The 25,439-nt window shown below is 37.0% G+C and overlaps 1 pseudogene; it reads right to left on the bottom strand.

The window, feature by feature from the left end:
• Positions 1-134: 134 nt before the first annotated feature.
• Positions 135-18,580, bottom strand: LOC121424443 (annotated as a pseudogene).
• Between the last annotated feature and the right edge of the window lie 6,859 nt (positions 18,581-25,439).

The following is a 25,439-nucleotide window of genomic DNA, read 5'->3' as shown; positions in this document are numbered from 1 at the left end:
GCCAAGCTGGTTTATAGCCATTTACATAGGAAACACTTAACGTCTAGGTTAATCAGTAAGTCAGTTTTATCTTTTCAAATCTACCCTGTACCCTGCAATGATAATCCTACTTATAGGGGTTTTGGAATGTAGAGAAAGTTAAAGCAATAGTTCAGAGCGATATACATGACTTCAAATATGATATTTTATTCAATTAAAAATCATAAAATGAAAAAAAATGAGATTAACTGTGAAATAATGATAATTTGACACATGATAATACAGATAAACATTTGGTATCAATCTATTTCATAATAGAGACACTTGTATAGTAATAAATGGAGAATTGTTGCAGTTTTAAGTCTGCAAGAGTCGACCTTCTATAAGAAAAGGCAATGCTATGTACATATTCTAACTCTGATTTGGCTTAATCATAACAATATCTGTGGTCTCATGAAATCCTACTACTCAATTTCACCTGTATTTTAAATTCAATATCATGTTGATAAAAGAAATAACAGGATTGTGGCCTAGCGGGTTGACTGCGCATTAGAATTTCTCAAGTATTTAAACCCTGTAACAAAATTTAACATAGCTGATTATAATATTTTATTAAACTTTTTCACATAACAAAAACAAACACAAAAAAGTAATAATACACCTGCATGTACTTTTTGTGATGCACAGGCCTGGTAAGGATTATTTCCAACAAATTGTAATCACCTTGCTGTATAAGGTTTTCATAGAATTACTATGACAATAAATTGTAAATTGTATTTTTTATGACACTTTGCCCTGTTTAAAAATCTTGTCCCTTGGCATTATAATTGTGGGTTTATAAAACCTCACAATAAAATAAGTCCATTTGAATACATTCAAACTACTTCTACAGCTTTGATTGCATCTTCTTCATGATACCCTCCAGCTTCATGGCTTTACCAAGGTCTCCCTTGATCTTCAGCTTGCCGCCCATATAGGCCATGGTCGGGTTCATCTTACCCTGGAACATTTTGACAAAGAGGGCGGCGTCCATGATCATGGTCACGTCCGGGTTCTCGGCGGCACCGGCCTTGGCGGATCCAGAACCGTTCTTGAGATCCAGGGTCCATGACCCTGCCTCGTCACCTGTCCAAAGGGGGGGGGGTAATTAATGGGGGTTTACAGGGAGATGGTTTAGTATTGACGTACCACTCATCGGCAGTATCAAAATGAATTACATTATAGAGTATTTTCAGAATTAATTTGAAATAGTAATGTGCAAAAAAAAGAGGTTGAAATCTGATTGCATAGTATGTGACAGGCTTGCAAAATCGAAATTAAATAAAACTTATTGAAATTAGGGAAATCTAAAATAGCAAAATCGGGGAGTATCGAGACTGCCAATTTTTCACAATATGCAGGAAAATAGAAACACAAATGCTTAACAAGGAAAATGACAGTTAATAAAATAGAATAGAGACATATTTGTCAGTACAATTTCATGGCCTTATTCATTTGAAATGAACTCTTGGGGCCAGTCTTGCAAAGAGTTGAACCTGTACTATTAAAAACTTGTGGCTTTCAATCATTAAATCACATCTTAAGACCAGAGTTTCAAAAAAACTTATGTGTCAGAATACAGGCCTCTCGATTTTCTCACCTGAAACATCAAATTGGTAGACGGTTCCGATCTTCCCGACCATCTCTTCGCTCAGAAGCTCTCGTATCCTAGTGAACATCCCTTCTATCTGCCCTCCGCTGCTTCCCGATGCTACTGCAGGCTCAGCCTTGGGCGTCTTCGCCGATGCAAGCTTCTTGAATTCCTCCATGAGCTTTTCCAGCTTCATAGCTTTCATCATGTCTCCTTTGATCTTGAGTTTACCACCCATAAAGGCCACAGTAGCTTTCATCTTGCCTTCAAACATCTTGATGAAGTCATCGCTCTCTAATGATAAGGTAGCATCAGCGTCACTAGAGGGCGCCCCGGAACCTGCTGACCCTGAGCCATTCTTGAGATCAAGGTACCACGTTCCAGGTTCTTTGCCTAGATGGTAAATAGCAATGGAAAGAATAATGCATATACATTTTTCAATGGCTGTTTAACAAAGTCCTTCATCTTTCTGATTGAAAACAGAGAAAATTGTTCCCAAAGAAAAAAGGAACAGCATTTCACATAGGAATGTGTGGTGAAGTTATCAAGAAAAATCATAAGCAAACACAGAGCTTGGAATGAATAAACAGTAAATTCATTCCAACACATAGCCCATGGTTGGGATGTCTCCTACTCTCCTTTAATGTTTTAACTTGAACCATGGTCTATATGACAAAATGTAGGTCTAACTCTGCGCTAAAATGACTGGAACGCGGAAACATCCAAATTGGGTTACAATGTATGTTTCCTATATCTCCGTGTTTTTTCCTCATGCTTTAACATGTTTAATGGTGAAGAAAACTATTTTACATATCATTTACACAGTAGGATGATTTGAGTGTTAAAAGAGCTGATACATTGGACCTAGAGAATTGAGTAATAATTGGCTTTAAATAATTAAATCACAACTTATCACAACAATTTCATATAAAATGTTAGAATACACGTCTCTCGATTTCCTCACCTGAAACATCAAATTGGTAGACGGCTCCGATCTTCCCGACCATCTCTTCGCTTAGAAGCTCTCGTATCGTTGTGATCATCCCTTCCATCTGTCCCCTGTTGCTTCCCGATGCTGCTGCTGCAGGTTCAGCCTTGGGCGCCTCCGCCGATGCAAGCTTGTAGAATTCCTCCATGAGTTTTTCCAGCTTCATAGCTTTTATCATGTCTCCTTTGATCTTGAGTTTACCACCCATGAAGGCCACAGAAGCTTTCATCTTGCCTTCAAACATCTTGATGAAGTCATCGCTGTCTAATGACAAGGTAGCATCAGCGTCACTAGAGGGCGCCCCGGAGCCTGCTGACCCTAAGCCATTCTTGAGATCAAGGTACCACGTTCCAGGTTCTTTGCCTAGATGGTAAATAGTATTGGAGAGAATAACGCATATATATCTCAATGGCTGTCTGACAAAGTCCTTCATTTTTCTAATTGAAAACTGGGATAATTGTGCCCAAAGAAAAATAGGAAAGGAACGGCATTTCACATAGGAATGTGTGGTAAAGTTAGCACGAAAAATCATAAGCAAACACAGAGCTTGGAATGATCAAACAGTACATTTATTCAAGCATATACCACATGGTTGGGATGTCTCCTGTTCTAGTGCAGCTAAGATCCTATACAAGACTATGATAGATAAAAAGAAAATGTGTTTTAAGTAAGCAACATATATAAGACTGATCAAGAGAGATAAGAAAGCAACACATTTTCAGAGGCATGTGGTGTTAATGAGAACCCCCATGATTCAATGAGATCTACTATCAATCATGCATTGTCTACATTTTGTTTGGTCTGATCCGACATGTCTAATTCGTCCACAGCCAGTTTGTCTACTACCCATTATGTCTAGTTGTTCTTTAGCCCTTTAATCAACATGCTCCTACAAAAGAAGTACGGGTAAAGAATAGATATAATCCTTGGATGACTAATGATATTCTCGAACTTGTATACGTGACTACCCTAAAGACAAATCTGATGATAATGATGAATTCAAAGATGAATATCGTAAAGTCAGAAATAAAGTTCTCTCGTCTGTTCGTGAAGCAAAAAAGCAATACTTCATTGAAATTTCATCTAAGTTTAAACCCTTTACAGTATAGATCTAGGACGTCTACTGTTCTCAGATTTTGTGACAACTCTTAGCCCCGCCCCTCACTCAGAGAATTTTTTTTTAGTATAGTTCATTTTGTTTTCGTTTGTTCAAATTTTGTATAATATTGCGCACATCATGTTTATAAACTGCGCGCAAGCCAGACTTAGGCATGTTAAGTCTGGTAGGCAGCTGAATTAGATGCTGTATAAGCAAAACACTTAGCCACAAAAATGCAATTAAATACCAAAGATGGTTAAGTATTTTTCGTAAGCAAAATACTGAGTAAAATACTTAAAATTCAGGCATGAATATCAAATTGCATATTGACTTACAGGGGCCAGTTTCATTAACAAATGTGCAATTTTCAGGTACTGAAATCATTCATTGGCTGATAGTCTATTTATTTATAGGCCTATGAATAATTGATGTTTCGTAATGGTGTTTTCACTTTCTGTTTCTTTGTTGCACTTCTACTGAGATATCATGAACTTATATATTCTTTTCCCCTTCTTTCTTAGCGATTTGAAAGTGTCGTATAAAGCGCTTTATAATTTTGTATGTTGTTATTCCTATTATTTATTCTGTCCTTAAAGAAGTTTTGTGCATTTGATATCAAAACAAGCCTTTATAAAACGGGGTCCAAGCAGTGTGGCCAGCGCTCAAAATAAAATTATGCTAGGGAGGACCGCAAAATTATGCTAAAATTATGCCAAATGAAATAACAACATGGAGCAGCAAAAAATACTAAATTACGCTAAAATTTTTGCAAAAATGGGTGAGATAACTTAACAATTTTTTGAAATCAAATGAAATAAATAAATATGTCTATATAAATAAAATAAAAACTATTAAAAAAACAAAAAATTGAAAAATAAAATTTGATTTTTTTTTGAAAATTATAAAATCAAATATAAAAAAATAATAAAAAAAATTGACAATTTATTTACAATAATCAATTTGCTCAGTAGATGCAAAAATGCAATGACTTGCACGGTTCTCATGCACTGGGAGAAGCCTGAAAGAAGGGGCGGGGGTATGAAAACCTGTATGTATCTTGTCCAGATTGTGAAGACTTAAAAAAAACATAAACAAAATATTGGCCTGAGCTCCCCCCCCCCCACAAACAAAATGCATCCTGCCTTGCATCGCCACTCACACCCTGCCTGTCTTTATTCTAATCTTTAATAAACAAAATAGTCAAGCTTGCTGAAAAGGGGTATAGTTCTATATTCAAAATAAGTTTTTTAGATCCTGCATGGGAATACTTGGTTGACATAGTAACCGAGGGGGAAACTTTCTTGTCGTAAGCATGTAAAATTCATGTTATATCTTTTTTTTCTGTATGATGCTGCAGGAATTGCTTCAAATCTATAAAAGACGATTAACAACATTATTGAATATTTCTGTCTCAAATTTTGTGACTGCTTAAAATAAAATTTAAAAATGGTATATTTTTTTCTCAACCCATTTGTTCTTTAACTGCGATTATTACATCATGAAACAACATCTGTCATGCGCTATGCACAACTGAATTACAACCAGAGAAAGAACAACACAAAATGACGCATATAGATGTCTGGTATAATTATTGGCATCTGCAGCTTATTTGTGAGGTATTTTCACAGAGACCCTGAGTCAACATAAGTATTTTGATATAATCTATAATGTGTGCATGCACAAAATGAAATACCTCAGACTTCTGACCTTTAAACTCATGACTTAATATCAAATCTATATACAAGCATAACAATGCATCTACCAACATGTATAACAATTACATAGCTACCAAAATTCAGAAGCAGATAACAGTCTTACTTCATGAAAACAGGAGTACACATGTACTTGCCAACTGCATACATTTTACATGGGAATTGACCGACATATAAGCTAGATTCTGCAATTCGCACACTAACGGGAGGGAGTACCCCTTTTTGGTTTTGAATAGAATTGGTTGTAAGGCTATGCAGTTACTTAATAAGGTATAACAAGGCATGTATATTTGTTAGTTGTCAAAGTTTGCAAAGCATATGAAAATAACTACAAAAGTAAAGTTTGAGGTATAACAAGTCATCAAGTTTGAGGTATGGCAAGGCATCTCATAGTAAAATTCAAGTGTAATGTATAAAAAAGACAAGTGGAAAGACAGCAGCAAGTTTCATGTATGTACCCGGTATATCAAGGTATCTGAACACACGAGTTTCAAGTTTAATGTATAAAATAGCATGTGGAAAGTGAAAACACATAAGTCAAGTCAAAGGTCCAAGGCATCTGATGACACATGTACCTAAACCATTCAAGTTTATAAGGTATATCAAGGCATCTGAAAACACCTACAACATTCAAGTTTAAGGTTTAACAAGACATCTGGAAAAAAAAAGTTTAAACAAATTTCGAACATCAATTCTAAAAACAGATAATTAGACTTGCCAGTGGCGTACCGTGGGTCACGGCATTGGGGGGACACCAGCAAAAATCTCGGGTCACTTAGGCCGGAGCGCGCGAAGCGCGCTCAGTTGTCAGGTATACTGACCTAATAGAGATATTTTAAGGACATGCAGTGCCATCAAACGAATATGTATCTCTCTGATTAAATAATGCGAGCGTGAGCTGAAAAATTTTGATATTGAGGGCTAAAAATTGACATTATAAGCGAATTGTTTTGTAATCATGATACTTAACTGTCTCGTTAAACAAACAATGCGAGCGCGAAGCGCGAGCTAAAATTTTTGTATATACTGACCCTAAACAAGGAAATTTTAAGGATTATATGTTAGAATCCATTAAGAGTATAAATATCTCACCATAGTCATCTAATGCTATAGTGCCATCCTTTGCTGATTTAAATTGTTAGAATTACATCTAAACACAGTCATGAAGCACCTTTTGTAGTCATGTAATCATGATTATCATACGTATCTTACTAATCAAATACTGCAAGCGCGAAAGTGCGAGCTGAAAATTTAGGAAATATAGACCTGAAGAGGGGCATTCTAAGGGTTGTTTGTAGGAATTCTCTAAGACCCTACGTATTTGACTAACCAAATGATGCGAGCGCGAAGCGCGAGCTGAAATTTTTGTATATATTGACCCCAAACATGGATATTTTAAGGACTATAGTTACGAATCCATTTAGTCAGAGTATACATATCGCACCATAGTAATCTAATGCAAGTGCCAAGCGCTTGCTGATTTTGTTAGAATTATATCTAAACACATGGAGCACTTTTTGAAGTCATTGTAATCATGATTATCATACGCATCTCACTAATGAAATACTGCGAGGGCGAAGCGCGAGCTAAAATTTTTTGATATTCAGATCAGAAAAATCTACATTTTAAGGACTGATTTTAGGAGTTCATGAAGAGCAGAAATCTCACCAATCCACTAATGCGAACGTTAGCACGGACAGGAAATGTTTTATATTAAGACCTTAAAATAGGGCAATAACTTTCAGTAGTCATAAAAAAAGAATATATTACTACTTACAACAATAATAACTCTAATTGAGAGGAAATGTATTATTTTGTTGTACATTGATTTTAAAACGGGAGGCTTTAGTACAGCAGTTTTATATATCTCGTTAAAAAGTCTATGTGAGCGCCAGGAACAATGAAGACACAATTAAGCAAAAACGTAAAGTTGTGAAAAAATGCTTCTTATGTTACATAACATAATATAATACTATGATAAACAATTTCTTCTTTCCCCCACTACGTTTCTCTTCCTTTTTCCCTCTTTTTCTCCTTTTCCCCGTTTTTTTTTGGCCAGCCGATTGGGGGGGGGCACGTGCCCCCACATGTCCCCACCTGGTTTCACCAAAGAAGTCCAAATTATGCTAAAATTATGCTAAATTTTGTCAAATTATGCCAAGCATAATGCCAGATGCTGAAGCGGTCCAAATTATGCCAAAAAGCATAATTATGCCAACTCTGGCAACTATGGCTCCAAGCGATTATACACCGCAACGCTCTACTTCTTTCATAACGGTTTCCTGAGAGCTCAAACTGGAAGACTGAACCAATCTTCTGGACATGACTATCACTCAGCATGCCTCCCATCTTATCAAACATGGTTGCTACGGCTCCACCAGCTCCTGCATCACCCCCACCGGCTACTGCTCCTCCTCCAGTCAATTCATCTGGGAAAGATCCAATGAATTCCCCTGGTTTGGCTTTGGATCGGGCCCACAAAGAAGCCAGGGAGGAGAGGAGACCCTGTCAGAGAAAGTAGAAGATAAAACATCTTGGCCAGCTAATCAATAGAAACATTCTCAGATAACTTGAACATGAATACAAGAGCGACATCAGGATAGATTACCTGGATTCATCACAATTATTTGGTACCTTTTACGGGTAGGCTATCATGCAACTGCCTTTTCACGGCTGACTGCACGTACACAAATTCACACACTTCAATAACTGTCAACCTTCATGACTTTGTGGAGATGACGCACCCTATAGTGACATGAAAAAAGTGCAGAATTATGAATCCCTTATAAAAAGCAAAATAGGTAAGATGAGGAAAGCCAGACAGATGAACCCCGTATTGATTTTGCCTCTTCACTTCAAGCATAATATGAACATTGCTACATGCATGCCTGATACATGCACAGGAAATTATGCAGTTCGGCCGGGGATTTGGCATTTGATGCATGAAACTTTCATAACTTTTAATTTCATTTCATAATTTTCCTTTTCACTAATCACTAACCCTTCACGCAGGAGTACCGTTCCAAGTCGGTGATGCCTTCGGACCTCATAATCTCATCATCTATGCAGTAGTTTCCTGTGAAGGTTGAACTGTCTTTGAGGAAAATAGCGTATGCAGCATCGCTGACGATATCCACTGTTCTACAGCTCCTCATCGTGGATTCCGACTCGCCTCCGATCATATCCATGGCAACAGTCCAGATGCCTACATAGAATGAACAGAACATTTCAGGCCTTAAATTTCAACATATTATTAGGTCAAGGATAATTTCCTACAGGGCATAGTTCTGTCGTACAGCACAAGTTTGGAAAAAAACAAAAGGCACAAAAAACTTCCAAGGCCAATATTGAGAGACTTTAGGGGCAATTTAGCAAATCATCCACAGCCATGGACTTGGTGACATTGGACGAATTTAAGACCGGAATCTTGGTCACATCAATTTGGCAAAATGAATTTTTTTAGGAATTCTATTTCTGATTTCTGTTTCAAACAATAAAATATGGATTTTCATTATATAAAGCACAATCCAACAGGAAGATGATGAGTACTTTTGCCACCAACAATAATACCAGTCCCACATGTACTAATCTGTGTTTGTGATCTTCAGTATTTCTATACCAATTTTCCAACAACATAAGAGAGGGGGAGGGAAATAGGTTTTTTCCAAAAAGAGAGAAGGATTTGGGGAGGAACAATATTAGGTACCTGTTCTTGGCCAGAGTGCGTTGACTGCAATACCATAAGGTTTGAATTCATCTGCCATTCCCAATACACATAAAGACATTCCATACTTGGCTATTGAATAGGCTGGGGAAAAAAAGATATTTGTAAAAAAACACAATATTAATGAGAGTCTGAGAGACATCTTCTATCATTGAATGAATAAATGGGTTTATTACCAGAAATAAAACAAGATACCATAAATGTAATTTGAAAATACATATATAGTCAATATAATAATATAGGGGAAGTGCTAAAATCTTAGGATGGAGGGGGTATCCCCCCCCCCTCCTAAGATTTTACCACAATGTAAATTATGAAAGAAAAAAAAAGAAAAGAATTTAAAAAATAATATTTAAAAAACAAAAGGTTGTATAACCCTATACAAGTACACTAATATCCCTATCATTTCGATTGGTGGGATAACATAAACCTTTAGGCTGTCTTTCATCGCCCCCCCCCCCAAGAAAAAAAATATATATATATTAAAAATAAATAAATTTAAAAAAAAATCAATCAATCAATGAAATCAAATGAAAATAGTAATAATGATAAAGATTATCATAAGAAAATAAATAGATAATAGTGAGGTCCAGATTTGAAAAAAGTAGACTGTCTTAGGCAAATCCTGTAAATGCTGAATTGAGAAGTGTTTAAGCATTATTTGAGGGAGCTGAGTCCAAATATGCTGTTTGCCAACCTTGATTTTAATGTTAAAATCCTTAAAACACTAAAATCCCGAAATTGGCAAAAACAATATGGCCGCCAATTTCACCTTTTTGGCTCTATTTTGAACCCCTAACTTGTAACGAAAGTTTCTTTTGTCAGCTGTTGTTTGTCTTATTTGATCTCTGAAATAACATATTAAAAGTCTAATCCCCATCCGGTAAGTTTCAAGATGGCCGCCATAGTTAACTAATAATTAACATAACCGTCTCCTAACCTACTCTAGATCTAGACATGTTTTCGGTGCATACATGCTTGTATTCAATTGTATAATGGGTAAAAGGAATGAACATAGCCTAAGCACTTCAGGGTACCTGAAAATCCCTGGCTGGAAATCCAAGATTGCGTACACATGGCTCCCTCGGGCATGGCCTTAAAAAATCACAATTCAGATCTATTACCTGTTTCAGTGTATTTTACTTGGGTTTTATTCATTGGTGATTTCAAGGATCAAGTAGTAAACTGGGACAAGTTGCAAGGGCAGTCAGTGGACCATAATGTCAAAATATCCAAGGTGGCTTTAAGATTGGAGTCTATAATAGCTGTTGTTCTAAAAACCCTAAGACCAGACATAGTTTGTTTAACATCTGCCTTGGGGATATGATGTTTATGTCTAACCCATGATTAAATGGGTCAGGAAATACGTTGGGACAAGTAACAAAGACAATATGTGGTCCTCCATGCCCCCAAAATCCAAGACGGTTGGCAAAAAATGGAGTATAAAATGCATGTCGTAAAAGTACACACCCGAAGAATCAAAAGTATTTTATAATGACTTCTTGTGGTCATCATTGTAAAGGGAAAGTATTACTAATAAGATATATAACTTCACTTTTCAAAATAGTGATTAGAGTTTGCAGAAATCAGCTCTCAAAAATGATTTATTTTCATGCCATATTTCTGCCTTCCACCGGTCCTCTTGCGATCGAGCTCCAGCTGAGTGACCTCATCACACAATGAGCAGTGAGCAGCTGAGCTGACAGCAGCCCGTTGAAGACGATCTTTCCAATCAGCGTTTTTTGCTCTTAGAATTGTTTATTCCTTACCAGATTGGTCTTGTTATATAGATAAAAGTTCAATTTAATGAACAGTGAAATAAAGTGCACATTTCACGTTTTTTGATAACCGATAATTAGCTTAGAAAAAATGATTTTTTTAAGAATAAATTATCAAATCATCCTTTTCAGTGACTCAACTGATCATATGACAATTGCAAGAAATTCTTCAACATCAAATGTAGCCATGGTGGAATATACAAAAATACATCAAGTAATAACACAGTATAGTATATTCTAGAACTTTCCCAAAAAATCCAAAATGTTTTCAATTCACATTTAAAAAATAACTTTCGTTTCGAATTGGCTTCCTGTGCAAATTGGCTATCGTTTCCCGGAAAACTGGTTTTAGTTTCAAATTGGCTTTTTGTCTAAATTGGCTTTCGTTTCCCGGACAAGCCCCCACATTTATTTGTTACGATACTGCAACAAATAACAGTGAAAATTAAGTTTTAAATTTGATTCCTTTTTTTTATTACAGGAAATATAACAATCATAAACTAAAATAAATATTGGTCTTAGATGTACATCTCCTGAAGTATCAGTTCTGATAATTATTCCAAATAATAGTATCCTGATTGACTTGCGATGATTCCTTAAACTAAAGTTCACAATGATGCCGATGATGAAACTGATGTTGAAGCACGATGAATAACAAGAGTCACTGTAACGAGTTGAAATGTCCGTGAAGACGATGTTGACAATTAACAGTAAATTTCAGCAATCCATGGATTAAAAAGCGTTCAATAAAACAGCTTGATGATCTCGATGAGAACCAAGAATTCCTCTCTCAAAGTAACTGCAAACAGTTCATTGATGGCGTGCAAATAATTCCTCAGAGGATACATGTTATATTCCAGTTGGAAATAAGATAAGCTTTGACATAAAGTCTAGCGTGAAACTCTTAATTCTGATCTGATATGATGTGATCTGATGAAACTGTCAGCTTATATACAAAATATTCACTATTCTGGAAGCTTCTAGTATTGTCTACAAAAAGGACATTCTCCTTTCTGGAGCTATCAAATTCTGAAACATTCATGAATGACCTCAGTGAAATTAACAATGTCAACAAAATAGCTAATCCTATATTATCCATTTTCCACTGCAGACAGGCTCTATTGTCTACATTCCACCACTAAAGGAATCTATCTAATCTATGTGCCTTACTCTATTTAGAAATAACAAAATTCATGTGCCTTTAAATAGGTGTAGATATTCTGGAATATTCTTAAAGTGAAAATAACTAAATAAATTAATGTAATTGCTCTTACAATTTTACTCATATATAACACTATATCTTTTTTTGGCAGGAGGACTTTCTGCATTTTATTCATGAATCAATAACAAATGAAAAAAAAAACACTAACAATGACATAAATGAGTACATTTTGCGTGACAATTGACAAGATAAATAATGTATAAGACTGAAGACTACATGAATGAAGCAAGTGAAATAGTAAAGTAGGTAATAATGCAGGGCCAGCTATAAGTAACTGCTTGAAACAATAGCAGCCATCGAAAATCGAATTGCGTAATGCAGGCGAGACTGCCAGAGACGTTCCACTTATTCAAATGTTGACCTGACTACAAATACTTCATCCCTGTACAAAAAGTTGCAATTGATTAATGATAAATATAAACTGAATCTCCTGCCCCCTTGGCCATGCCATATACAATATACTTTGCACAATCACACTGTAAAACTGAAATGTAAGTCCTTGGTAAAAATATATAAAGTTATAATCAATGTAAATAATTAATGGTGTTATACGGATTTGATACCCTTAACACTTACCTACATGACCTCTGAACCATTTGGGTTCAAAGTTCAAAGGGGGACTGAGATTTAAGATATGAGGATTGGTTCCTTTTCTGAGGTGTGGAAGGCAAACTCTGGAGCTTTATTTACAATTAAAAACAAAAAGATAACACAGAAAGATTATCAAGTAGTAAGCACATAATTATATCAATCACGTATTACTAATAAGTATGTTTGTATAACGAACATTTCTGCATAATGTACTTTGAAACCTGAAAGAATTAATTATCTTGATATTGCAAATTAAATGGTGAAATACTAAACAATGCATGATAAGCTTACCATACCCGAATATTCAAACTGGGAGAAGATTCATACTAATTCAATAATCTTACTGTATTTCAACTGAATTCTTATCACTGTGAAATATTACTTTTAAAACATAAACATAATTTACTTCTTAAATCATTATCATCAATGCTTATTGTAAATTCATCTGTGCATGATTATAACACAAGAAACAAAAATAGATATCATTTATGGACTGTTGATAGATATAGATATATTGTATTATATTTTTATATTGTATATCATATTTTAATATTATATTTTCAATCTTTCATTGCTCAAGTTTTCAGGTAATTGTATGATATGTGTATGTTTATTGGAATTAAATGAATGAATTGAACTGAATTGAAAAAAATGGAAGTGTACTATAGAAATAACTTCAAATTCTTCAAAATATTTCAAAATATCCGATTAAGCTATTACTCTGAAACTCTACAAATGATATTCTCTGTAACAGGGTAAAATAGACAATCATTTTTTTGTTAATGTAAAACATTGACACCAATTTTGCATGAAGTGCTTTTTATGTAATTCACCTCAGACTTGATTCAAATTTGATGTAAACAAACTTTGTAAAGTTCTTTGCTACTACCTCTGACAAATTCTTGGAAATTTAACTTGTCTGAAGGGTTCTTTATTACTTGCTGCCGTCCCTGACTGGACTTTCACCAAGCTGTCTGTAAAATTACGAATGACTTAACGAGCAACTGGTGATCTTTTATTTTTGTAATTGGTATCCAATATTTTTATTGATGTTGATTTAGCTCTCTCAAAAAGGGTCACCGGTTGCTTATAAAGTAATTTGTAACTTACAAAGAGATTTATGAAACACCCATAGTGATCTGGATGAGGATAATTCATTCCATCTGACAAAAAACTCAGAATTTGAAAATGAATACCCTTGAGATTATCCAAATTCATTAGAGGATATAAATTTTGCTAAGAATGATAAACCACAAACATGACCAGCACTTCAAATCCTACCTGTGCCAACAACTTATTCTGTGCTATGATTTCTATTTTACACAGGTACCTACAACTATACTGTCAGTGATGGACACTGATATAGGGTGGTATATGGAATGCTGCGAACACATTCAATCACTATTCCCTTTAAAGAAATGCAAATGATCAGAGTTTTCTTACCAAAGATATGTTCCTCTTGAATTGATGGAATTTATGAGATCATACTTCTTCATAGGTGTGTGTTCCGTATCTAAATTAAGACAATGTATGAAAAACAACGTTTGTGTCTACAGGGTCTAAATGCATATTAGGATTCATTTAAATATCATGTTAAGCAATGCATTTAAACTAAGGTCGAGTCCTTACAGTTATTTCGAAGAAAAAAAATCGTTATAAATGAATAAAAAAAATTAAAACAAAAGTACAAGTAAATGAAACTCCCTAAGATTGTATGCATATGTATGCAACAAATAACATGCATATTATAAAAAAAAACTTCATTTTTACATTTTCAACATTCATAACAGTTAGCATTTAAAAATTTTGTTGAATGAAGCAAAGAAAAACAAAGAAATAGCAGTTCAAAATAAATGTTTTGACAGTCATAAAATGTGAAATATTTTTATTTGTAAGATATTAACACTTGACCCTACATTATGAATTTTACACCGGTAATTTAATTTTTGATTTATAACATTTTTAAATCCTCAAGGTATTTCCTTTTTTAAAAAAAGGTCAAATTCTTTCTTTTTTCACTAATTAAAGGTTAATTGATATAATATGGGCAAATACATCGTCGTAATAGTGCTTCGTTATTGATGTTTTGTCATGCATTCAAATTTCAGTTTGATTATTAATATGAAAGATGGAAAATTGATACAAATGGATATTCGTAAAATTTCACCCCTCGGATTTCTTCACTGAAACTGGCGGCTTCGAAGGAGGACATCAAAAGGTCCTTATTGCCGTTCTCTCTTTTGTGCTTCTTTAGAAATGAACAGCTGCTTGAATAAATCTGTTGCATGTTGGAACTCCAGTCAGAGAATCTTCTTGGTAATACTATAGATTACCTTTATGTCCACGTTTCATGAACTATGTCTATATATTTTCTGAGTTATGATGACATTTCAAAAACTTAACCCTGCTTAAGATGTCAATGTTGACGACGCCGCTGCCGTCAGAAAAACAGCGCCTATAGTCTCGCTCTGGTATGCAGGCGAGGCAAAAATTCTTTGCATGACAAATATTGTTGGCTGCTCCCCATCCTCGCTACCCATCTAGAAAAGCTATTATAGATCCACCAATGCACCATGGATCAATGGTTGAGAAGTACTAGGTCCCATTTCATAAATCATAACAAATTCACTAGTTCACTATCAGTCAGTAAAATCGAATGATTTCAGTAGCTTTTAACTGTAAATGGCAAATTTAAAATAAAATGTTTTTTGAAATAGGCCCCTTGTGCCATCGATAGAAAGGTCTAATTTGATAACAAAACTTTCATGTATCAAGCTTTTGATTTTGAGTTTTAATATTATTGAATTTATCAGGCATTGGAACATAAAATTATACAGTACTAGTACTCCAAATACATTATCTGTCTAAATATAAGGAATTACCACTATTGTGTTTTTTTTTATTTATTTTTTCTTCTTTTACTCTAGCTGGGCTGCATGGGCCTTTCAGAACACACTAACCTGTTAAACTAATAGCACTCGCATTGTTGACTAGAATATCAATGCCTCCAAACTTCTTGACGGCTTCCTCGACAGCTGATGCTACCTGCGACTCTTCCCTGATGTCAACTATGCATGGCAGGCATTTTCCACCAGCTTTCTCCACTAAAGGCAACATAGATAGAGGGGAAATAAGGCAAAAAATGTTTGATTGTATGATGAATGCAAAATTTCCCAAATAGGAACCGGCGATTGGGCAGGATATATACATGTTTGGTTACATACCCACACACACACACACACACAATTATAAGTATTTGAAGAGAGCTATATTCTAAGTTTTGCTAAGGCTTCAACATCTGTATTTTTAGTATTTTTTGTAGGCTACAGTTTTTAAACACAATTATTGTTTTGGAATGTTTTGGTTGTGAATGAAAAAAAAAACGGTAGGCCCCATTAGATTGGGTTAGTCGGTTGAGTATATATTTTTTCTTTCGGCTTGTGGCGGTAAACGTCTGTCTCAAACTTATAGTACAAGCCTATGACCCGCAAAATCTTAAAAAAGCTTTAAAAATGGACATACTGAAGTTTTTCGACATGCACTCATTGGAGTGAAATCTCATTAATGACTAGAACTCTAGAGCGAAACAATAATAGAAATCGAAAGAGACAATGAACACTAAACGACAAGTTGTGAGTGGCTGTCAAGTTAAACAATTTAGGCTTAGTAACAGCCGTAGATTGAAGTAAGCAACTAAAATAACACAAGGGTTTTAATGAACTCTATACTGGCGGCAAAGAATCGGGTCAGCAAGTGGTAAGCAATGGCCAAACTACCACATCGCAATTCTAGCATTAGCATTCTAGTCCGGGAGCAAAATGAGTTCGTATTACCGTGGTATTATCCACACCACATAAAGGTTTGATACCATAGGTAATTAGTATGGATCCTCTACTACCTACCTATAGCAGTAATCTAGAGGGTCCATACTACCCCTATGGTGTTAAACATTTTATGTGGTGTGGGTTGTACGAACTCCTAATATAAATATGAGATTTTCCTCCCGGACCATTAGGTTAGAATGGCTGTCTCAGAAGGAATTCTTTCCAATTTTTCTGCAAGCCAAACTATACGTACCTTGTTCTGCTGCTGTATAGATGGTTCCTGGAAGCTTTGGATGAGGTTCAGCAGTCTTAGCAGCGATGACGACATTGGCTCCATCTCTAGCAGCTTTCAATGCAATGGCCTTCCCAATGCCTCTGCTTGCACCAGTGATGAACAGCGTGCGCCCTGCTAATTTCCTGGATGTAGAAAAAAATAGGCAAAGTTAACTTGTTGACTACCAAATTCCGTCATTGCCATGGGTTTTGCACTAAGAAAAACGGTTTAAAGCAATATGTTATTTTTGAGCAGTCCTCAGGGAATTTGATGGGAAATGTATCTTAGCAATGGATGGGCAAAATAAATGTCAGACAACTTAATAGACCGTGTGAATTCAATGAAAATCAAATGATGGGTCGGGTGATGGGCAGAGATTGATTTGATGTGGATAGACTCAGATAATGATTCTAAAGTTCATTTCCACATTTCCCTAAAAAACAATCTGCAAGATAAATATAGAAAGAACATACCAAATACTTTAATAGGGATATGGTCAATGGATTATAAATACTTGAACAGATTATGACAACGTGAGTGGGGAAAAGCTAATCAAAATCTAAAAAGAGTGACCCATAAAACTTGACGTAGATCTAGACCTGGAAACATGACTTTGACACACAAAAACATTAAAAAGGCATTAGTGTCTAAGTTTAATTGTCTCAAGTGGATCAATACGTTGAACACGTTATCAATTTGAACACATGTATCTCCTGAAGGTTACTTTCAGAAGCAGTGATAAAATGATTTATGTTAGAATTTAGTCTGTGTCAAACTATCTCTGACTAGACCAAAATCTTATTTGGTTGTTCCGCCGAACGGCTTTGGCTCCACTCAGATACAAGAGCCTGGATTCGGATCGGTTTTTTTTTTAAGTCAGGTTCTTTAAAAGGAAATTACATCCAAATTGACAAGAGAACATATTCAGTTAAGAAACTTCGTACCTTACAGGCCGCAGTTACAGCGAATTCCTTTCAAATGATGATCAAAACAGAGTCATCCTCGATCCTTTCATTGGTTCATCGTAATTGCAATTTTTGAATGACGTCATCATCCTTACAAACGTATTTACGAGTCGCATTTCCATCCATTTACCGCCCCAATTCAAAACGCATGGGCACATTTTAGATCTGACAATGTATACATACAGGACTGTAATTCCTGTTCAAATTCCCTGAGGAGCGAAAAAAGACATTCATAAATAGAGTACTCTGGTTCCCTCACTTAACTTAACATTGCCACATTTTTGGGGCACTTTTTAGCCTAGGGCAAGGTGCTTGGCAAAGCCGATCAAAGTGACTTCCCCCTTTTAAAAATTTTCTTATATATTTTCATCTCATAAGACATAGACGAACATCACTGCAGAGAAATTACTAACAATCAGACAATATAAATCACATTCGCAATACATACACAGGGCCCTCGATCACATACAGCAAATAATGTAGCAGCCAGCCACCTTCACAGCATGGACGCACCGCAGCACAGCGAAGTCGGGCCGAGGAACCAACCCCGATGGCATGCATCGCTCATCATTACTAGCTTAATTGTGTTCAGACTCAAATACCGTTCTTTACCTCCATCTTCTGTCGATCTCCAACGTGCCTCTTACATGCACCGTATATTTCAGACATAATTATCTCATTCAAAAATTTCCGCAAATCTATATTCTTAAAGTAACTTACCCGGTGTTAATCATTTTCAATTAGTCTTTCAAATTTCTAGCTCCATATGCAATCTTCGCGATGTCGCACGTACGGTTAGATGTTAAAACTACTTTGTCTGAAATCAAATCTAACCTTGATAAGATTTCCAAAAGCGCCTCAATCATAACGTTCTGTTTGTAAATGTAAATTAAGGGCATTATAATTTATTTTGGCAATGTGCCAAGTTTGTGAATGCCATGCTTGTTCGAAAGCTATCCTTCGTACCTCGTGCAAGAAGTTGCTTTATCTTGAGTGTACAACCTTATCTCGGGATAAACTAATTGACTCCCTTGTTGATAGTACAGAAAATTATTTTCCATCTATTGAATGTAAATAGGTTCAGTTAATGAAAAGTTTTAGAGGAATCCAAGATTCAAACAAATACGGATATCACTTCCCCTACTTGTGATACCGTTGCCATGGCAAACTCTATTGAATGCCAAAACTGCTGTTGCTGCATCACGAATGCCTTCCAGAGAAGCCAATTCCAAAAGATGGCGACTCACTGATATGATCATCATGCCGCATTCTGCATGTAGGCAAAGCCGGAGGTCAATATGCCTCTGTGTACTAATCATTGATAAAATTGGCCATCCTACACAAATAACTTCCACACAACATCAATTCATCCTAGCAGGGAAGAAGGTCAACACAAGACCCCAGTGGATGAGAGCATAGACAAGAATGGGTCAGAACGCTTGAAGATCAAAAAGAGAAAGAGAAGAGAAGCTAGCTAGCATGACTATTTCATAAAATGAGATGTGTCGGAAAGTGAAAAAAAGCTCCTCCATGTTCTTCGTCTCAAGGATCAGAATATGCTAAGAGGGAAAGACCAATTTATCCGGAATTGGAAAGATGTATATAAGAGAGTCACGGGGGCTCTACAATCTTCAGATTAACTGGATTTCACGTATGCACAATGTCTGCAGAATGGAGTCGATTTCAACTGTGAAGCAGATCCATTAGAACAACCACACCACTCAGATAACGGAGCGAGTAGCCGTCGGGTTGGTCGGGATCAGATCCATTCTCTACAAGACAACCAGATTCGATAAGTATACAGCATGAATGGAATTCATACCAGCAATACATTCTCCCCTCTAGTGGATGAATGGCAGGCGAAGGAGGACAAGTTGCCATCTACTGGCAATCGAGGTCTGTGAGCAACTCAAGTGAAGGTTGGCAACACAGTTTGAAGTCTACCAATTAAAAGACAGGACCATATGTTAACAAAAAAACAAAACACATAAGAAAGGCCAAACCAACAATGATGATTAGATTCAACCTACAGTTCGAAAGCAACCTAACTTCAATCGTTCAAAATATTCTTCTGTTCGTACTACAAATCACCTCAACATGTCTCAAAGCTCCTCACCCTCCTACATGGGGATAGCCAGAAGATCTCTTCTCCCTACACAACCAATCGTGATGTTATTCCAAAGCTCATACTTCTCCTAAGTATTCAGATTTTGTACCCTCACACAATGACCAGATGCGTGAGGGACATCACTCAGTGAAAGTAGATCCTCGTTCTTCCGAGGTTAAGAATCCTACAAAGCCTAACAAGAGACGGGATTTTCGGCATGGAAGGGCCTCAAATAGAGATTACAAATCCCTGATGAAGGAGATACTCCAAGCCATGAAGAAAGTGTTCAATCTCCTTTCCCTTCCTCTGTCACCATAAGACCCTGTATAACACGCCAGGTAATTATGACCCAACACCGCCAAATTCTAATTCATACAACCTCTCAAAGTCTACAACTCCCAGAGAGTTACTAAATCGCAAAAATTCAGAATGGGAACCTTCAACCTAAAACCGAAGGTTTGAGTCAACCAATCCTTCGACCAAAGATCCACTGGACTAAATGCAATCCAGATCAGCTTCATAATAAAATTTTGTATACCGCTCCACTGGATGAAGTCTGCCAAGATCTATTCTAAAGCTATTAAACTCCTAATATGAGTCCAAAGGAAATTGACTATTTGTTGCAAGCTTTTATAAATGCTTTACTCTCCATTTCACTCTCCCTTCCGCACTATAAGGGATCTAATAAGAAGAAAAAGAAAGAGGAGTGGAGCAAAGAGGTAAATGACATCTATAAACAAGATTTATTCTTCTGGAGGTTATGAAAAGAAAGAGGCAAACCTTGTGGCAGCCATCTTGCAAGGCTAAAATACAAATATACTGAGCAACTCTACATGAATAGCGTAAGACAGGCAAAGTATCGGAGTCGTCTCCTCTCAGAGATTGAACAGAATAAAGGGTGTAAAGACAAACTATTCTACAAACTAATGAAATGAGATAAAATCACTCAATCACCAAAGTCTCTAACATAAAAAGGAATTACATTCGAAGGGTCAGCATTGCTTGACGGATGGGGTGCGTATTTCAGAGATTTGTCTACTCAGAACTCACCCTCTGAACTACCAGACAATTCCTTCGATAACTTTTGCCTAGATTCAGGGTACCAGCCAGTCAGACCTTTCACCATCAAGGAGCTCGATTAAACTTTAAAACAGATTAAGAAGCGAAGCAGCTGGTCCAGACCATATCTCCCCTGAGCATCTATCTTATTTCGGTTCAGTGGCAAGGAGACTTCTTCTAGCAATATACAAGCAGTGTGTCTGCATATCTCACATTCCAGAAGCATTGAAACAAGGCCCGGTGGTTCCTATCGATAAGGGAAAGAAAAAAATATGTCTCTAACCCCGCCAATTACAGGGGCATAACCATATCATCGACCATTGGGAAAGTACTGGAAATGCTTTTGAAGCCACAGCTACAAGGTCCTCTGAATTTGAGCGATGTTCCTGACCAGCTGCAATTTGGTTTCTAGAAAGGAAAATCCTGCCTGCTTACTGCTACAACTTTGAAGTTACTTATTGAGATGAACACGGTGGAGAAACACAACTACTTACCATGCTTTGTTAGATGCTCAGAGGCATTTGACGTCGTCTGGCATGACGTTCTCTTAAAAATCTTAAGAACTTAGGGCTTCATGAATCACAAATGTCTGTTATAAGGGAGTTTTACAAGGACAGCAGCAATAGTGTACTGCTGAATGGATGCAAAAGCTTCCCATTCAATATACTTCATGAAGGGAGCGTCTTATCTCCAACTCTTTATACAGTTTTCAATGACGGCCTGATCAAGAATTTGCGCCTGGAGCTACAAGATCAATCCAGACAAAAGTGCTATTGTAGTCATCATTCAGAAGGAAGAAGATGAGATTATACAGTGAAAGTTGGGGACTCTCAAATCAAGGAATGCTCAAAACATCCTCACCTTGGAATCATGAAATGTAACTCTCGATTTGACCTCACCAATGACATGATATCTGAAGGCTACTGCACCTTCTTCTCAGTGACAGGAACCAAACAGGGTTCTCAACGTCTTCTTCCACATATCTGCTCCCATCTGTGGAAAGCGTTTTGTATTCCTAGAATGCTATATGGAGTGGAGTGCAAGTTCATCGCCTCATTTGCTATATGTTAAGTCGTAGATCATGGACATAATCTCCTGTCTAAACGGGTCCATAGTTTATCTAAAAGCTCCTCAAATGAAGTTGTGTACTTGCTCGTGGAGTTAATAAAAATCAGCAGACAAATAGATCTGGAGATTCTATTTACGCTTGGGCAATACTCCTGTCGATCATTGGATAAAATAGGAAGGACACTCGCCAATGCTCTTATTAGAGGCACTGACCCTTACTGGACCTCATCATCAGGAGCAAATAAATGACATGGGTCGTGGCATGTCACACAATCATCAGAGACAGTCTGGCTATTGGGTAATTGGAGGATCGTCTGCTGTATCTCGTTACATCTCCAAGTGTATATTCTGCAAGAAGATGAGAGGGAGTCTCCAGCAGCAAGAGCTGAGCTTCCAGAGGATAGATTGACGCCTGCAGCACCCGTCACCTACTGCGCAGTGGACTATTTTGGACCGTTCACCATCTAGGAGAGGTGTAGTGAAGTAAAGAGGTATGGTGTATTATTCACCTGCATGGCATCCCGGGCAATCAACCTAGAATCAGCTAACAGCCTATCAAGCAGTTCCTTCATTATTGCTTGAGATGTCTCAGTCGACGAGGCCCGGTGCGTCATGGTACATGGTACATCGTGGTACAGCCTTCGTAGGAGCAAGAAATGAGCTTCGTCAGGCAGTCCAGGAACTTAATAAGGAGAATTAAAGAGTATCTTCAAGGAAACAAGGTCGACTGGATTCCATTCAACATGAATACTCCCCATTCTTCTCACAAGGAGGAGTAGGGGAAAGGCAGATTGCTACTGTTCGCCGTGCTAGAGCTGCTGCTACTCAGCTCAGGAAACCAGCTCGACGTACGATGAGTCGTTCAGCACATTTTTAACAGACTCAAATCCTATCTTCGGAAGATGTTGAAAGAGAATTACTAACAATAAAGATGCTTGCCTGTTTATGTTTGGGTCTACGAACTACACGTATTTCTGATTATTAAGCGCATGCTTCTCTTACACTTTAAAAGATCCCAATACAGGCAAGTGCCAAAATAAAGTCAATGGCATAACTGGCATTTTTATACTTGTTAGAGTATTTTGAAGAATAAAGTGCCGAGTTAGTTGCCAATTGGGTTTACAAGATAGAAAAACATGACAGGCATTCATTCAGAGTGTTTGCACCCCTCCTTTTTAATCAGTTTCCCTTCCAGCAGCAAAACATCTAACTAGCCCAGTTTACTGCATATTACCTGTTCAGGGCACACACCACTATTTCTCAAAGCATAGCTGCGTTAAAAATGATATTTGAAATAAAAAAAATCGCCAAAAATAAGTCTTAATAGTGACACCATCCAAACCTTTATCATTTGGTAGTTCATCCAATATCCTTCAAACGCTATAAATATGGAAAGGGGTTGTTACAACCGATAATGTCGCACCAACGCATGTCACACCAACGCTTAATGTCGCAGATTGCGACAATACGCCAAGAGCGTCTAACGCATAATGTCGTAGCTTTTCTACTGACGCATAACTTCGCAAGTCTTGACGCATAATGTCGCAGCGGTATTTGCTTCAGGACTAGAGTTAAATATAAGACATGAAATATGTTTTCACTGATTAATTTGTGCAAGCTCTGTCCTATGAACGAGATGAACCAATATGTCTGGTGGGGAAGGGGGGGGTTCCGTATCGAATTCATTGTCAGGAGAAGGGCCCGGGGGGGCACTTCCATTCACGAGTGGATACCATGCGCGACCATGGGGTCTCGAAAAGCACCCTAAACACGTAATTTCCATATTCTGAAAATGCACCCCTTAACAAGTACTGGCGTGTGAAACCCTACCCTTAACAAGTATTGGAAACAAAACGATACTCTTGGCAAATATTACCTGAAATGAACCCCTAAACAAGTACAGGAATGTTTTATTGTTACGGCCGGGTCCTTCGGTCGTCGGCTTTACCTTATTTGGTTTAGTACGACCCCACGTCCTACACCTCGCGCAAATCGGACTCTAAACACGAAGTGTTGGGGCAAAAAGGACATCCTTTATAAAAAAAGTTAATTTTGTTTTATCATCGAAGAAAATTCGACCCTAAACACGTAATCTTTCTAGCGAAATAGACCCTTTTTTCATTATTTTTGTGTTTTTGACACCCTTATCACGTTACATACGTAACGTGCTCTATCGTGAAAAAGACATCCTTTTTACGTGTTTATTTTGGTCGCGCATGGTATCCACTCGTCAATGTAAGTGCCCCCCCCCCCCCCGGGGGAGAAGGGGGTGGACTTTGAAATATTTTAATGTGTGGACTAGTGAAACGCAAGTATACGCATACCATCATTCATCACTGCATATCGCTATACATGCAATTTAACTTATTTTGCGAGAGAGTATAAGGTCATCTCGCTGAAAAGTGAATACAAAATTCTTTACATTTCATTGTGGTTCATGACATTTAAAAAAAAAGAAATTATATTTCATATTGTTACTATGAATGTGCCATCAATACATTTAAAAATTACCGCGCGATTCGCGCTCGCATATCTTATACTGCCGACAACTGCTCAGAAAGTTCATTGCTTTGGCCTAAATGCATCAAATAACCAAAAAGTTGAGCCCGCGCTTCGCGCTCTCCTTATTTAGACAATATGAGATGGCCTATCTTGTTTGTAAGAATAAAGCCTATAAATGTACTTGAAACCTTAGTCCTTAGTTGGGACTGCTCCCTCTATAAACCAACAACAAAAATGGGGTTTTAGCGGCCGATCGGGGAAACATGAATGAAAACATTCTGAGCCCCACGTCCTTTTGGCGAAATTCTGCTTTATATACTGTAGTAGTAGAAACACATTATGTGTGCATGCTCTGCCCGAGGTCTCCAACAAAAGTTGGATCCAGCGCCCTAGTCACAAAGCTTGCGCTTAACTCCATTTTGTGAAACATTCAAAATATATTTTATCCCTCTCCCCTCTTTTGCTTTGCCATCCATCACTTCCAAAAATAGCACCACTGCTAGGGGCTCTCGTTATTTAGAAGAGAAACAAAAATAGGTTGTCAATGCACGTAAAACATTGTAATGCCCGATTATTTTATTTTTTTTTTAAGAAAGAGTATTTTTTTTTTTTTTACATATTTTTTTCTGTGAGGAGGGGATGTGACAAACAATCTTTGATATTTGATTATTTCGTGCACATTTTAGTGAATTTGTGAAACTCTTCAGCAAAAAAGGAAGGTTTTCACTTTTTTCGGGGGGGGGGGGGCATTAATTCTGCCCCCTCCGGCTACGTACCCACATGTTATAAATTTATCACGTGCTCCCCTCTCCCGCAGGGAAAATCGCTATATGACCTATCGCTTTAAAATTATTTTTCATACAGTACATTCCTAGTGACAATACAAAATATAATTTCTTTCTTAAAATGTCACGAAT

This window comes from Lytechinus variegatus, chromosome 11 (genome assembly GCF_018143015.1).
Source record: "Lytechinus variegatus isolate NC3 chromosome 11, Lvar_3.0, whole genome shotgun sequence".
In the NCBI taxonomy this organism is placed as follows: Eukaryota; Metazoa; Echinodermata; class Echinoidea; order Temnopleuroida; family Toxopneustidae; genus Lytechinus; species Lytechinus variegatus.
Note: the sequence above shows the minus strand (reverse complement) of the source record. Positions and strands in the feature narration are given on the sequence as shown.